The sequence below is a fragment of the Cebus imitator genome, unplaced genomic scaffold (genome assembly GCF_001604975.1).
Source record: "Cebus imitator isolate Cc_AM_T3 unplaced genomic scaffold, Cebus_imitator-1.0 Scaffold61, whole genome shotgun sequence".
NCBI classification, from domain to species: Eukaryota; Metazoa; Chordata; class Mammalia; order Primates; family Cebidae; genus Cebus; species Cebus imitator.
The window spans coordinates 4,888,743-4,904,458 of NW_016107376.1; the positions used below are offsets into that span (position 1 = coordinate 4,888,743).

At 44.6% G+C, this 15,716-nt stretch overlaps 1 protein-coding gene and 1 pseudogene across 2 annotated transcripts in view; one reads left to right on the forward strand and one right to left on the reverse strand.

The window, feature by feature from the left end:
• Positions 1-15,716, forward strand: part of FAM171A1 (family with sequence similarity 171 member A1) — a 151,000-nt gene that overhangs the window by 124,774 nt on the left and 10,510 nt on the right. The window lies entirely within an intron of this gene.
• Positions 8,237-8,355, reverse strand: LOC119471430 (annotated as a pseudogene).

Consider the following 15,716-nt stretch of genomic DNA (forward strand, 5'->3'; position numbering starts at 1 on the left):
TGGTGTACCAGATTAACACCATCTTAGAAAACAAATAACATTGAATTTGTTCAGTATGTTACAACAGCCTGAGTTGGCTAATTGCTATATGGACCCTCAATAAAAATGATTTGTGTGTGTGTGTGTGTGTGTGTGTGTGTGTGTGTGTGTGTGTGATGGCATCTCACTGTGTCACCCAGGCTGGAGTGCAGTGGCACGATCTCAGCTCACTGCAACCTCCACCTCCTGGGTTCAAGTGATTCTTCTGCCTCAGCCTTCCAAGTAGCTGGGTCTACAGGTGCATGCCACCACACCAGGCTAATTTTTGTATTTTTAGTAGAGACAGGTTTTCACTGTGTGGCAGATCTCAAACTCCTGACCTCAAGTGATGTGCCTGCCTTGGCCTCCCAAAGTGCTGGAATTACAGGCATGAGCTACCAAGCCCAGCCTGAAATGATTTTTTTTAAGAAGCATGACTAACATATGTAAGTTAAACATCCCAAATCCAAGGTTTGAAATGCTCCAAAATCCAAAACTTTTTGAGGGCCATGATGATACTCAAAGGAAATGCTCAAAGGAAATGCTCACTGGAGCATTTTAGATTTTGGATTTTCAGATTAAGTATGTTCAATGAGTAAGTATAATGAAATATTCCAAAATCCAAAATGCATCTTGGATAAAGGTTATTCAACCCATACTGGAATTGGGAATTTTGTCACATTTACAGGTTTTGCTAAAGCTATTTTGTTAAAATGCTTTGACTTGTAGAGCAAAGCAGTAATTATTTAGCATATCTCTTTTCCTTAAAGAATTAGCCTGTAGTCCCAGCTACTCAGGAGGCTGAGGCAGGAGAATTGCTTGAACCCAGGAGGCGGAGGTTGCAGTGAGCCAAGAGTGCGCCATTGCACTCCAGCCTGGGTAACAAGAGTGAAACTCCGTCTCAATTAAAAAAAAAAAAAAAAAAGAATTAGCGGAATATGTTATGATCCAATTGTGCCCTCTCTGTGTCCTGGGTGTCAGGATGTATGTGGGGGAAGGGATTAAAGTGAACATGTAGCTGGGTGCCGTGGCTCGCACCTGTAATCCCAGCACTTTGGGAGGCCAAGATGGGCAGATCGCTTGAGGTCAGGAGTTTGAGACCAGCCTGGCCAACATAGTGAAACCCCATCTCTACTAAAAATACAAAAATTAGCTGGAGCCAGGCATGGTAGGTAGGTGCCTGTAATCCCAGCTTCTCGGGAGGCTGAAGCAGGAGAATCCCTTGAACCTGGGAGGTAAGGTTGCAGAGAGCCAGCATCACACCATTGCACTCCAGCCTGGGCATTAGAGTGATACTCTTTCTCAAAAAAAAAAAAATTAAAAATAAAAATAAATCAATAAAGTGAATATTTACTGTGCAGTGGCCAGTTTGACCTTTAAAAGAAGCTGTGTTCCTTCCCATGTCTGGCAAAGGAAGTTTTGTTAGTCATGGTGAATGCCTCTTAGCTGAGCCTTTCTAGACAGTAAGAGTTGATTATGTCAGCTCTATTTTACAGACATTTACCCTTTCTTTATCCTGTAACTGGGGCAGCAGATGGCTGTCTAATGTACAGGTTGTCAGACTGACATCTGACTTGTTGCCCTGGGGAATGGTCACAAGCAAATCAGGTCAGTGGTTTGAATTTAAAGTGATGGACATCAAGTGGCAAAAAAAAAAAAAAAAAAAAATCAAGATTTATGGATCCTGTATTTGATAAGTTTCTGCTGTTTAATGGCAATTTGGGTTATATGATTTGGATACTCTCATTCTATTAAGATGATAGGAATAAAAGCATATTCCAAGAGTGAGGCTACATTGTAGAATCCAGTTTTAACTGCCTTCCCAAAACACAACATGCAAGTATGTGTGGGTTGCTATAGAAATGGTGGTTACTGAACCAGCCGCTTACCATGTACGCTGCATATGTATCAGGCTCTCAGGAACACCCACTCATAATTGGTGTGTAGATTTGTCTCCACGTCAGATGGTGAACATTACAGCCATGCCGAGTTCATTTAATTAGTGCTTTTACCTAAGTCACAGACAACTTGCCCTTGAAGGTGGAGCTTGATTTCAAATACAAATCCAAGATTGTTTTTCCATTTCATTGGTTTTTTTATTGGGGTGGGGGAAGGGCGGCAAAGAGTGGGAGTTCTTAAAGCACAAGATTATGTTCACAACTTAAAACAAAAATACTATTTAACATGTAAATGATGGGCTGGGTGATAATGCCGTGTGAATTCAGGCTCATTAGTTGTAGCGAAGGTACCACTCCCATAGGGGATATTGATCAAGAGAGAGTCGAGCTGTGTCTGGGTTATCTGCACCTTCCTTTCAGTCTTGCTGCAAATCTAAATCTGCTCTTTAAAAAATAGTCTTCAGCCAGGCACAGTGGCTCACACCTGTAATTCCAGCACTTTGGGAGGCTAAAGCGGGTGGATCACCTGAGGTCGGGAGTTTGAGACCAGCCTGACTAACATGGGGAAACCCCATCTCTACTAAAAATACAAAAATTAGCGGGGCGTGGTGGCACATGCCTGTAATCCCAGCTACTCGGGAGGCTGAGGCAGGAAAATCACTTGAATCCGGGAAGCAGAGGTCACAGTGAGCCAACATCGCGCCATTGCACTCCAGCCTGGGCAACAAGAGCGAAACTCTGTCTCAAAAGAAAAAATAGTCTTCAATGAAATATTTATTATAATATTAGCTTATCTTTCTCTATATATATCACAAGCCGCCTGTCTAGGTGAAATAACCCAGATGGGAATACTGAGGTGGTTAATTGAATTATAGAGATAAACGGTCCTACACTGTGTGGGTGAAAGTTAGAATGAAAAACAGGAGTTCATTTCTCTAACAAGCATGTGCCTAGATGTGTGATGTGATTTCAGAACCCCAGGCGTCATCTTGAATTTTTTGAAAAACAATAGATGCAGTAGTTCAGAGCATTAAACAAAGGAGGAATTCAACTTAGCTAAGGCAATATCAGTATATCCGTGAGAAAGCTGTGATTGGAAATTGGCCTTTTTACAGTGGAAATATTCAGAGTCAAAGCTATTGCTTAGAAATAAATAACTCCCAGGAAACATGTCTGTACTTTCCCAAATGTTAAAATCACTCTTAGGGGTGAATGGGGCTTTAATGAGACAACTGGGGGAAAAGAGGCAGTTTACCTCCAAAAAAAGCGATTGAAGTGATTACAGGTAGCAAAGAACACTGAGAACATGGGACTTGTCTGGGTGTGATGACAGGTAAGTGAAAACTGTTTCGCTGAAGATGTTGGCAGCCAGGCAGTCAACTGTGATTTGTCCTTGGAAATGCCAGTTGGTATCTGTGGCCGCTGTGGACTCTCAGCATGGCAGTGGCTCTGTACCACCCCTGTTCTCTGGGTGGAGCGGAGGAGAACTGGGGAACCCTGGTCCTGCCCCTGGGAGAAGAACCAAGCTGTGATCTCAGAACATCGACATTTATTTTTCAGTGTTGCCTAGCAACGCAAAAAACAATCTTGTGTTATCAATCCGTTCCTAGGAATCATTAAGCCTTTGTGTTTGTCTCCCCTAAAAATGAGAACTTTCAGAAAATAATAGCATCATACTAGTTCTTGTATAGTGGGGTTCAGGGGGTGCTTTTGTTTAAAAACCCTATTCTTTGGAACTTAGGTCCCTTAACATATCTTTTTCTGCGGAACTAGAATTTCCCATGCTTGGTGTAGCTTTTGTGGTCTTGGAGTGTAGAGGTTTTATTTACCCTTCATTCTTAGTTACCACTTACAGAGTGTTCACTTCATGGATCATCTGTGGCAGATTTGTGTCTTCCTGCAAGCTTTCCCCATCACCCAGAAGCCTCAAGGTCCACTTAGTTTGCTATTTGGCTGGATTTTTTTTTTTTTTTTTTGAGTTAGAGTCTGACTCTGCCTCCCAGGTTCAAGTGTTTCTCCTGCGTCAGCCTCCCAAGTAGCTGGGACTACAGGCATGTGCTACCCCACCCAGCTGAGTTTTGTGTTTTTAGTGGAGATGGGGTTTCACCATGTTGGCCAGGGTGGTCTCAAACTCCTGCCCTAAAGTTATCCTCCTGCCTTGGCCTCCCAAAGTGCTGGGATTACAGGCAGTGAACCACTGCACCCAGCCTGGCCTGGATTTTAAGGACAGCATCAAATACACTCATTCTTGTATTAACCTGGATGAAAACGAACTGGGAAAGTAAAGCCACTGTATTTCAGAATTCAGTACTTTTAACTATCACCTGTTTTCAGTTGCCTCCACTTGAGTGGGCAATTAAAAGGTAGAAATATTTTTGATAGATGTATATATTGCACCAGATGAGACCCAGCTGATAGTGTTTATGAAGAGAATAGAGGCAGGCTGCAGCCCAGCCACCGAGGCGGCTTGGTCTTGGATGCCGGCTCCTCCTCTGGTTACTGGTTGTGTCGTCTTGAGCAAGTCATTTCACCTCGCTGGGCTTCAGTTTTCTCATATATAAAATGGGGATCATAATAGCCCCAGCCCCTCCCTCATATAGAGAGTACCCACAGCAGAGCCTGGCCCTTAGGAAAGGCTCTATATGTGTTCGCTGCTCTCATCAGCATCATTGCTGCTATTATTTAGCCCATGTACAGTTTGTGATTTTTTTGGAAGCATGGTCTAAGAGGACAGGTACAGGAAAGCCTTAATGTTTTTAAATTTAACATCCCAGTCTCACCCAAGGCTGCTATTTAGCTGGAATGGCCCTGCCATCCAGTGTGATTGGCCGGGGCCCATCCCTGACCAGCTCTTCCATATTTGGAAATATCATTGTTTGGGATTGAACTTCCAAATAACTTTAAAGTTCAGAATAGGTGAACAGCAGGAACATAAGTCTCTGGGGTGTTTGTCTAGTGTGTGGGCCTAATGTGCTACCCGGCTTTGCTCTCTCCTTTCTCCTGGCTGACCACCATAGGTCTTTTCAGCAACCTATGCTATCCACACCTTGCAGGTGAGGACCCTGAGGATGGGTACAGGGGAGAGATGAAACTCCCAGGTATCCAAGGTTTACCAGTAAGATTCAGTGTTTCCCACTGAAGCCTGTAGATCCAGACCACTTCTTTGAGGCCTGGAAATTATCTGCAAGGATTTTCAAATTTGGAGTTTGGGGTTTGATCATGATCTTTTAAAACTTAACATGAAAATTTTAAATGATCAGATGTTATTGCCTGAATCTGCATTTATGAATACACTGTTGGATAGAATAGGACAAATGAGAAGGAACCATGGTAGATGTAATATACACATGATATAACACCAGCATAATAAGGACAAGTGGAATTAAAGTATGTTGAACAGTTTACGGTTCAGTTTGAGAAACATGGCGGAAGAATCATACGCATGCCGAGCTGGGAAGAAGCCCCACCTAACCGTGGATGTCATGTGTATGTTGCAAGTTCAAGTTCAGTTCAGTAGTACTGAGGCAGGAGAATCAGGTCTGGAGGTAGAGAACCTAAGGCTGACTCAGCTGACCGGATATCAGAGGCTTTTCTTGGTGTTTATTTATTTATTTATTTAATTTTTGAGACGGAGTCTCACCTCGCTCTCTTGCCCAGGCTGGAAGGCAGTGGTGTGATCTCAGTTCACTGCAATCTCCACCTCCCAGGTTCAAGCAATTCTCCTGCCTCAGCCTCCTAAGTAGCTGGAATTACAGGCATCCACCACACCAGCTGATTTTTTAGTAGAGACTGGTTTCACCATGTTGGCCAGGCTCTTCTGGAACTTCCGACCTCAGGGGACTGGCCCACCTGGGCCTCCCAAAATGCTGAGATTATAGGTGTGAGCTACCATGCCTGGCCCAGAGGCTCCTTTTTTTTTTAAGTCTTGATCTGTCACCCAGACTGGGGTGCAGTGATACAGCATCTGCTCACTGCAACCTCCGCCTCCTAGGTTCAAGTGATTCTCTTGCCTCAGCCTCCCAAGTAGCTGGGATTATGGGCACCCACCACGATGCCTGGCTAATTTTTGTATTTTTAGTAGAGACAGGGTTTCACCATGTTGGCCAGGCTGGTCTTGAACTCCTGACTTCATGATCTGCTCACCTCGGCCTCCCAAAGTGCTGGGATGACAGGTGTGAGCTACTTTTTATGGCCCAGAGGCTACTTTTTAATCCCTCCTTTTTCTACATGGCAGTTGCTGCCTGGCTGTCGGAAAATGAAAGGACCCCTGATGGGTCCCCTCCCACAACCAATTAGACTGGTTATGGGCTGCTAGAATGAACCCGTAGCAAACTGCTGGAGGGTATTTAAGCCTCAGAAAATTCTGTGACCGACGCTCCTGAGCCTCTTGCCGCAGCCCACTCCCACTCGGTGGAGTGTACTCACCTTTAAATTAAATCTCTGCTTTGGTTGCCTTGCTTGTGCGTTTTGTCCAATTCTTTGTTCAAAACACCAGAAACCTAGACAGGTACCCTCAACGGGTAACAATACGTCATCAGGTACACCATTAAGTTGATGTTTTTAATTCGACATTTATTTGGAAACCGTAGCTTTGTTTCTTTTGTAAGTTTGGCTTTATACTTTTGTGTGAGCTATAATCTCATATATTAGCACTCACTTAACACATATGATTTTTTAAAAGAAGAGCAACACTTTGTATGTTTTTTTTCTTCCTTTTGAATATAGTTTTGTGCATTCATCAGGTCTGAAACATCTCAAGTTCTGTAAATGTCAGGAGAGAGCCTGTCCTTGAGCAAATTTCTAATGTCTCTGGACCTAATGCTTCTGAGCTCAAGTATGAGATCTGTAAAATCTCCCCTTCAGGCTTGCCTAAGACCTAAGGGTGATCATTTACCTAAAGCACCAGGCACACAGCCAGCCACGTATCACATTTTTAATCTCATGGTTCTTCTTGCCCCTTCCTTTCAATCACCCTTTTAAAATTACTTGTACGCACGCACATGCACAAACACACACCCTGAATACACCAGGCAGGTGCAGAATGTGCTTTACTAGACGATTCCACAGAAGCATCCGTCTTGCCTCTGCGGTACGCGTGTACATGTAGTTGTGTCTGGCAGCCCAGCCATTTCTAGTATGCAGTTTGAAGTTTTCCTAAATGGAAGGGGAAGAAAAATAGGATCACAACTTAGATCCTTTAGAAAAAAAGAAAAGAAGTGTTTTTATCTATTCATTCTTAGCTGAGCTTATCTGTTAGGAAAACAGGTATTCCTATAAACCAGCATTTTACACCATTACTCTCAATGCAACCCTGGAGGCGGGGGGCGACGGTCTTTATCAGAAAGGAACTTTCGCTCAGTAGAATTGAGTGTTTCCCACATTCGTGGGACATCCTAGGGAAGGGGGAGTTATAAAACATGATTTCTTCAGACTCCAAATCTCCTTCCTTTTCCAGTTTATCAGATTTTTGTGGATTCCTGCTTCAATGCCAAGACTTAATGTGGCTGAATGGAATAACGGGCTGATCTGCGAATTCACAACAACCACCCATTCCCAGATATGTTTTGTTTGCCCCAGACAGTTGGTCTGGGGATGTTTGTTCTGTTTGAATGTACTGCTAACATTAAAAAATGGAAAGATTTCCCATGGGATTCTATTCCTGACTTCGCTTAGGGAAAAATAAAAATCAAACAATCCTTCAGTCAGCAAAGATTTATTGAACATCTTCTTTGTGCCAGACATTACTCTATTGTAGGCTCTTGGGATAAAACAATGGCAAAACAAGCCGGGGAAGGGCCCTGTAATTATGAAGCTGTTGTTCTAGAAGAAGGAAACAGACAGTGAGCCAGTTTCTTTCAGATGGCGGAGAAACACTTAAGCAGAGTGATGGTGGAGAGTCATTAGCTGGTCAGAGCCTTTGGAGAAGGGACATTTGAGCCGAGATCCTAACACCAAGGACCCTAGTGTGGGCTTACCTTTGGGGTAGGATGTCCTGGGCAGGGACCATGGTCATTGCAGAGGTCTCAAAGTTGGAACCAGCTAGGTCACTAAGTAACATGTCCCTCTAAGCAAGAACACAGTGGCATCTGCATTTGAAATTTTTGTTATTGTTCTTTTGACAGGGTCTAACTTTGTCACCCAGGCTAGAGTGCAGTGGCTTGACCGTGGCTCACTGCAGCCTGGAGCCCCTGGGCTCAAGCGACCCTCCTGCCTCAGCCTTCTAAGTAACCTGGGCTACAGGTACCCACCACCACAGCCCAGCTAATGTTTTTATTTTTATTTTTATTTTTTTACAATTTTTTAAATATTTATTTTTAAAAAGCCTACAGCACCTGGTATTCCCAGTCAGTCTCCCATCCAAGTACTAACCAGACCTGACCCTGCTTAGCTTCCAAGATCAGATGGGATCGGGCACGTTCTGGGTGATATGGCCATAGACTAATTTTTTTATTTTTTATTTTTTGTAGAGTTGTGGTCTTGCTGTGTTACCAGGGCTGATCTTAAACTCCTAGGCACAAGAGATCCTTCCACCTTGGCTTCCCAAAGTGCTGAGATGGCTGGCGTGAACCACCACGCCCAGCCATCTGTAGGCATTTGAGTGCCCTGAGCCCTAGCCTGTAGTCTGAGAAGTGACCAGATTCCTTCTTGAATATATCAGAAATATTTCTGAAGTTGCTTCAAGCACCGGCCACCTTGTGAACGCGCTACAGCCACATGGTGGGAAATGGCATAAGGGCATTTTGCAGGTGTGGCAATTCTGTCTGACAAGAGTTACCACACCCATTAAAAGGCAAATAATTTAGAGAGGTGTTGCTACTCGGAGTGAGATCTGCAGATGAGTGGCACCCGCATCACCCCGAGCTCGTGAGAACTGCATTCTTGGGGCTGTGCACAGTGGCTCACACCTGTAGCCCCAGCATTTTGGGAGGCCAAGGCGAGAAGATCGCTTGAACTCAGGAGTTTGAGACCTGCTCAGGTAACATAGCAAGACCCCATCTCTATAAAAAACAAATTTAGCCAGGCATGGTAGCATGTCTGTGGTTCTAGCTACTTGGGAGGCTGAGGTGGGAAGATCACTTGAGCCCAGGAGGTCAAAGGTGCAATGCTGTGATTATACCACTGCACTCCAGCCTGGGTGACAGAGAGAGACTCTGCCTCAACAAATAAAATAGGAACTGCCTTCTCGGCTTTCCTCCAGACCTCTAGATCAGAACCTGCACTTAGCAAGATCTCCGTGTCAACAAGCTCTTTAGTAAGCATCTGATTTGTAATTTCTCTCTTATGAGAATGCCCGGTTATTCTCTATAAATTATCTGTTATGCTGTCTTCCATTTTGAGATTATTTCCAATGCTTGGGGACTAATGGTTGTGCCACCTACAATCCTTGTGTGCTCCCCACCCTGTCCCTTCTGACATGTAATTGCAATATGGGTATTGGCCTCGGTGGGTAATGAACAAAATTTTTCCCCAGATGGGGCTAATTAGCTTTTACTCTGACCTACTTTCTGGAAATATTTATATATCTATTGTAAATTGAGAATTCTCTCATTAAATTTTATTAATGCTATTATGTATCCTGATACCTCTGGCTATCTATTTAAGGAATACGCTTTCTATAAGTCTGCCAGGATCTTTATGGTTTCCCATAACTGCTTCTTTCCTAAAACGTGTTTCAGTAAGTCTTATGATAGCTCAGCTAAGGCTTAAAGAAAAAAAAAAAATCAGTTGCTTAGGTTTAAGAATCTCTTCCTCCAAAACTACCCTAAAAATACCCAGGGAATATGTTGCAGCTGACTGCAGCCATGGTTTTGATTTCTAATATTCAACACATCCCTGATTTCATGCTTCAAACAGAAGGTCATTGGTTACAATGAGTTGCCCTTAATTTTATTCTTGTTTAAACCAGTCCTGAAATGTACTTGCCCACAGCTATGAGAATCCAACCATCTGCACATAAATTTTGCTCTTCAGTTTGATTGCTTTCAACAAGAATGATTAGATAATTGACCACCGGGCAAATACTTTGCTGTAGAATTAACAAGGAATGTTTACTCCTGACATATTTCATAAAAAAATAATTCCAAAGAAGGAAACCTAGCTACTCAAAGCCATAGACTTTAATATGGAAAAAAAGAGGACTACCCCACAATGTCATAAACGTAGAAATTGTCGCAGTTTCTGACATACTGAAGAATGTGCTTTAAGGGCTGATAGCTTTTTATTTTAATGTGATTCTGTGCCGATTTTGTTAAAGCACACAACAACATAGACTTAGGTATTGATAATTCTATATGTACAGTTGGTAGAAACTTACAGAGATTATTGCTTAATGCAGATGAAATCCCAAGGAAGCAAGTCATCTGTTTTCTAGAGAAATCTAGCATGTTCAGGGATCTGGCAAGGCCTATGGTGTTGATGGTGATGGTGACAATGAAGATGGTGATGGTGGTGCTGACAATGCTGATCATGATGTTGATGATGATGCGTGTTTGCCGTGGATCTGAGAGGTGCGTACCTCTTAAGAAGATTATTCATCAAAAGAGCTAATGCTCACTCCATGCTAATTATTCAGCTGGAGCCATGATAGCCCAAGAGAGCTAGTGATTAGGCAGAGCCCACAGCTGAGAAGTCAAACAACAGCAGGCTTCCCCATCCGAGATCAAACCTGCGCCAGCACAGGTGACCTTACACCCCTTCCTAAATGTTCCCAAATCTTTCACAGTGTGAATGTAGCTGTAGGAGTAGAAATGGCTACACAGTGTGGACGATCACGTCTTTATTGATAGAACTTTTGGCGTTGGGATTTCTGAGTGGCTGTGGAATTTCTTCCCAAGTCCCAGCTTATAGACCTAGTAGAATTCACTCCAGCCTCTTTCTGGAAAACTACGTTCATTAGAATATATTAGCAAGTAATAGAATACCTAGCTACAAGCATTTAAATGACAAGGTCATTTATTGTTTACATGACAATGAAACATGAGGCAGGTGGCTCTAGGATTGCACCAGTGGTTCAGCCATGTCACAGGGACGTTCAGCTCCTCTTCTGTGTCATCCTCAGCGTGTCCTTGGCACACACGACTAGAAGTGGCAGACTTGGAATTCACATTTAGGATCTGGTCAGTCCAGGGAAGTCATCTGTGTGGGCCATTGATGCTTTATACTGCTGGGTGTTTATCTGCCCAGTATTCTGAGGTCTGATATGCTAACAAATCTCAGTGTAAGAACAGTCGCTGGGGCTGGTGCAGGGTGCACACCTGCAACCCCAGCACCTTAGGAGGAGGAAGAGGCAGGAGGATTACTTGAGCCCAGGTGTTTGCAACCAGCCTGAGCAACATGGTGAAACATTTAGTAGAGACTTTGTCTCTACTAAAAATGCAAAAATTAGCCAGATGTGGTGGTGCACACCTGTAATTCTAGCTACTCAGGAGGCTGAAGTGGGAGGATGGCCTGAGCCCAGGAACCAGAGGTTGCAGTGAGCCAAGATAGCAACACTGCAGTCCAGCCTGGAAGACAGAGCAAGACCCAGTCTGTTAAAAAAAAAAAAATGCTCCTGCTTTGTTCTTGTACTTTGGCTAGTGGGTGTCAGCTCCAGTGATGTTCTGTTAACATGTGAATTTCATGTATGGGTTTCTTTTCAAAATCAACAGTGCTTGTAATATCAGGTCTGTCTGCTTCTTAAATGTGCCAGCCTCAACCTCCTAGAAAGTCCAGGTAACTCTGATCTCCTTAGGTCAAATTCAAATTAGACACATGTTTTGGGCTCTTTTTTCATATTTCAGAGTTCTTTTCTCTTTTGGACGGCCATTTATTAAATTTTTGAACTCACTTTTCTTTATACTTTGCAAACAAAAGTTGATTTCATTACTGGTTAGTAACCAAGCAGGAAAGCAGCACCCTTGGTGATGCCTGGGAGACTCCATCATATCTCACAGGACACAGCTTTCCCTGCCTGTCATTTGTTGTGTGTAATAATCACTGTAGTTAAGTGTAGCTTCCAAATTAAGAATGCATGATTTTTTATACACAATCAACCTTGCCAGCTGAATGTGTTACTCATTTTTGAAAAATTAGTAAGATATTTCAAGAAGTTGTTTATTCTTGAAAATATCTGAGTCTCCATCGTGTAAGGTATAACACTGAAGAGTGATAATTCAAGGCTGGGCATGGTGACTGATGCCTATAATCCCAATGCTTTGGGAGGCCGAGGCAGGAGGACCCCTTGGATCCAGAAGTTCAAGACCACCCTGGACAACATATTGAGTCTCTGTCTTTATAAAAAATACAAAAGTGAGCTGGGCATGGTAGCATGTACCTGTAGTCTCAGCTACTTGGGAGTCTGAGATGGGAGGATCCCTTGAGCACAGGAGGTTGAGGCTGCAGTGATTCATGATTACACCACTGCACTCCAGCTGGGTGGCAGAGCAAGACCCTGTCTCAAAAGAAAAAGAGAGAGAGAGAATGACAATTCAGACAAAAACTGATCTGAGAGTGTAGTGTGGAAGAAAACAATACTGAACTTGGATTTCAAATATCACCATTTCAGCCAGCTACACTGGCCCACACCTTTAATTCCTACACTTTGGGAGGCTGAGGCAGGTGAATCACTTAAGATAAAAAATTCAAGACCAGCCTGGCCAAACTGGTGAATCTCCATCTCTACTAAAAATACAAAGAATTAACCAGGTGTGGTGGCAGGTGTCTGTAATCCCAGCTCCTCGAGAGGGTGAAGCAGGAGAATTGCTTGAAACCCAGGAGGCAGAGGGTGCAGTGAGCTGAGATTGCGCCACTGCACTCCAGCCTGGGCGACAGAGTGAGACTCTGTCTCAAAAAATACATACACACGCATATATATATATATATATATCACTGTTCCATATCTGATTTTATCCTCCTGTCCCTCACACTGCCTGTGTATGTTATTTCAAACACAATTGTAACAAGGCCATGCGTTTCCCAATAGCATACAGCTCCAGGTGGGACACTGGGGGGTGCTTGGTGGTCGCGGAGCAGAGTTGATAACAGAACACTGATAAGTTATAAGGAAGAAGGAAAACGGAAATAAAATGAGGGTAGGTGGAAGCAGTCAGCACAGGAGCGAACAACTTCTGATCCCCACCTCTGTATTCTTAAGGACGTTCATATGCCAGAACCTAGCATTGTAGTCGATCATAATTATGACCCTGAAGGATCAAGAAAAGTCAAAATTATATTCACATTCACAGGGCAGGAGGAAATGATGCTTTTTAGAATTGTTATAAATGGCCTTTTCAAGTTTTGGCAAAGAGTCAGGTTATATAGAAGAGTAGCTTGCAGACGGTTCAGGAGGTGTCCAGGGGATTGCTATGGTGGAGGTGGTGGAGGCGTGTCTTTACCCTCATGCAGAGAAGCTTACCTTTTATCTGTTTCATATATTAGTTTCCACCTAAGAATCCATTAAAGAGAGAGTTCAAATGCTTTAAAAACTATTTGACAATCAATGATCTAGAAATTTCAGTAATGCTGAATTTTATTCCTTGATGCTGCCAGAGAGATCACCCTGTAACCTTCAAACACATGCAGTCGCGATAATAGGCCCAGCCTTAGGCATTGCTTGGACCAGAGAGGCACATATCATCGTCCAGCCAACTCCTAAAATGGCTGCTGCACGACCAGGTTGTGCGCAGCTGCTGCAGTGCGGCTTCTGTAGGCAGAAGCCTGGGTTTCTGGGGCAGGGCAGGAGGAGGCTGTAGGGTCCTGCTTGCCTTCACCACACGATCTTGCCTTGAGTTGCAAGTCCCAGTAGCTGCCTCAGCTGCCTGCTTGTGCACAGGACACTGAGGGGTAAGTGGTAAGCCCCTGAAAAAGGCTGGGAAGGGCGGAAAGAGAAGCTCACAGAGAAGTGGGCTTGAGCATATAGCCCAGCTGGGCTGCTGTCACGACATTAGGATCTGCTGTCTGTCAGACCCTGAGGAGAGAGGCTCAAGCAGGACAGCCCTCTGGGTGGATGTCCTCACCCAGGAGCATCCTGAGGCCTCCACACCCAGGAGCAGGTGGGCCAACTTGAGGGGCCTTGCAGTGGAGCTTTCTTTGGTCCATGCAGTAGGAGCAACCTGGTTCCTCCCTTGCTGTATCTCAGCAGTGCCCGAGCCTCCCACCACGTGATGAAAGGACACCCTTCCTGGTGGCAGCACCCAGTGATCTTATATTCAACAGAAGAGACTTTGCAGAGGTCTATGTGCTCTGTCATCTGATATCACCAATAAAGAATGCCAGCCCTGGTGCCCACTGCTCCACTGGGGAAACTGTCTGCATCCCACAGTGGCATCAGGATTCCCACCATGAGAAGCATGTGTTTCTAGTACACAATTCACTAATTCCCGTACTCCCTGTAGCTTATTTCCTTCCACAAAACACGGAAGGCTTAAAATGCTTTTGCCAGTAACAGCACGATTGCTGAATCCCCAGACAGCATTGCACTGTAGCCACGGTAGACTCTTCCACAGCTGGTTCTGTTCCCTTTGTTTGAAAGGGCAGCATCCCAAGCCTGGTCACACTGCCATGGAGATATCCTTCCCTGCCAACCGCACCCAGCCTTTCACAGGTTACTGGTTATTATTTTTTTTATTGCACCTGTAGCTTCCACTCATTCTGAAGTTCTCTGGAGTTCCTCCTCTATGCATATCTCTAGGTGCTGAGAAGACAAAAGGAACACAAGACACAGGCCACGCCTAAGAAAGGAGATAAGACCTAGGACCACTGGCTAGCCACTGAAGGCACCCTGTGTTTTTGGCAGATGGATGACACAGTAACACTTGCCCAAGATGTGCTGGGACATGGAAGACCATGTGGTCTAGAAAGGCCTCTGGAAGAACAATGGATTTGATTTGAATCTTGCAAGACTGGGTAGATTTTTGGAAGAGAGAAAAACTATATGAGGTTGGAGCTACACTTGCTGGCAAACGTCAGACTTGGGTAGAAATGCGCATTGCGAAGACTGCTTGGAAGGAACTGAATGGGGGGTTGGGGATTGTATTAGTCCTTTTTCAAGCTGCTGATAAAGACATACCTGAGACTGGGAAATGTATAAAGAAAAAGAGGTTTAACGGACTCAGTTCCACATGGCTGGGGAGGCCTCACAATCGTGGCAGAAGGCAAAAGGCGCATCTTACATGGTGACAGGCAAGAGAGAAAACTTGTAAAGAGAACCCCCCTTATAAAACCATCAAATCTCTTGAGACTTATTCACTATCACATGAACAGCATGGGAAAGACCCGCCCCCATGATTCAGTTATCTCCCCTCGAGTCCCTCCCACTGCAGGCGGGAATTGTGGGAGCTACAATTCAAGATGAGATCTGGGTGGGGACACAACCAAACCATATCAGGGGTAGAAGAGAGGAAGGAGATGGGAGAAGCTCCGACCACGTGTGCCTCTGTTTCCAGGTCCCCCATGGCCTCCTGCAGCAAATGGGGAGTGAAGCCCATCGAAGATGGATGCCAAGCTCCTTTCCAGCCCAGACGCTGCTGCTCCGTCCTCTTCACCCGAGGCCTCCGTGCTCCCATCCCCAAAGGTCATCCATGCCCACCACGCCAGGCCTTTGTGCACACTGATCCCTGGGCAGAATGTTCTCCTCCTCTTTCTCCTGGCTTTCACCCTGCCCCATCCCTCCCCATCACTGACAACCCCTGCCTGTTCATCAAAACTACTCATCCATCCCACGCCTTCTACATCCGCCCCAAGTGGAGCCGTTCCCTCACTGACTCTCAAGGCAGCTGTGTCTTCTTCAGTCAGTAGACTTTCTGGCCTCCCCCAGCACCTCTG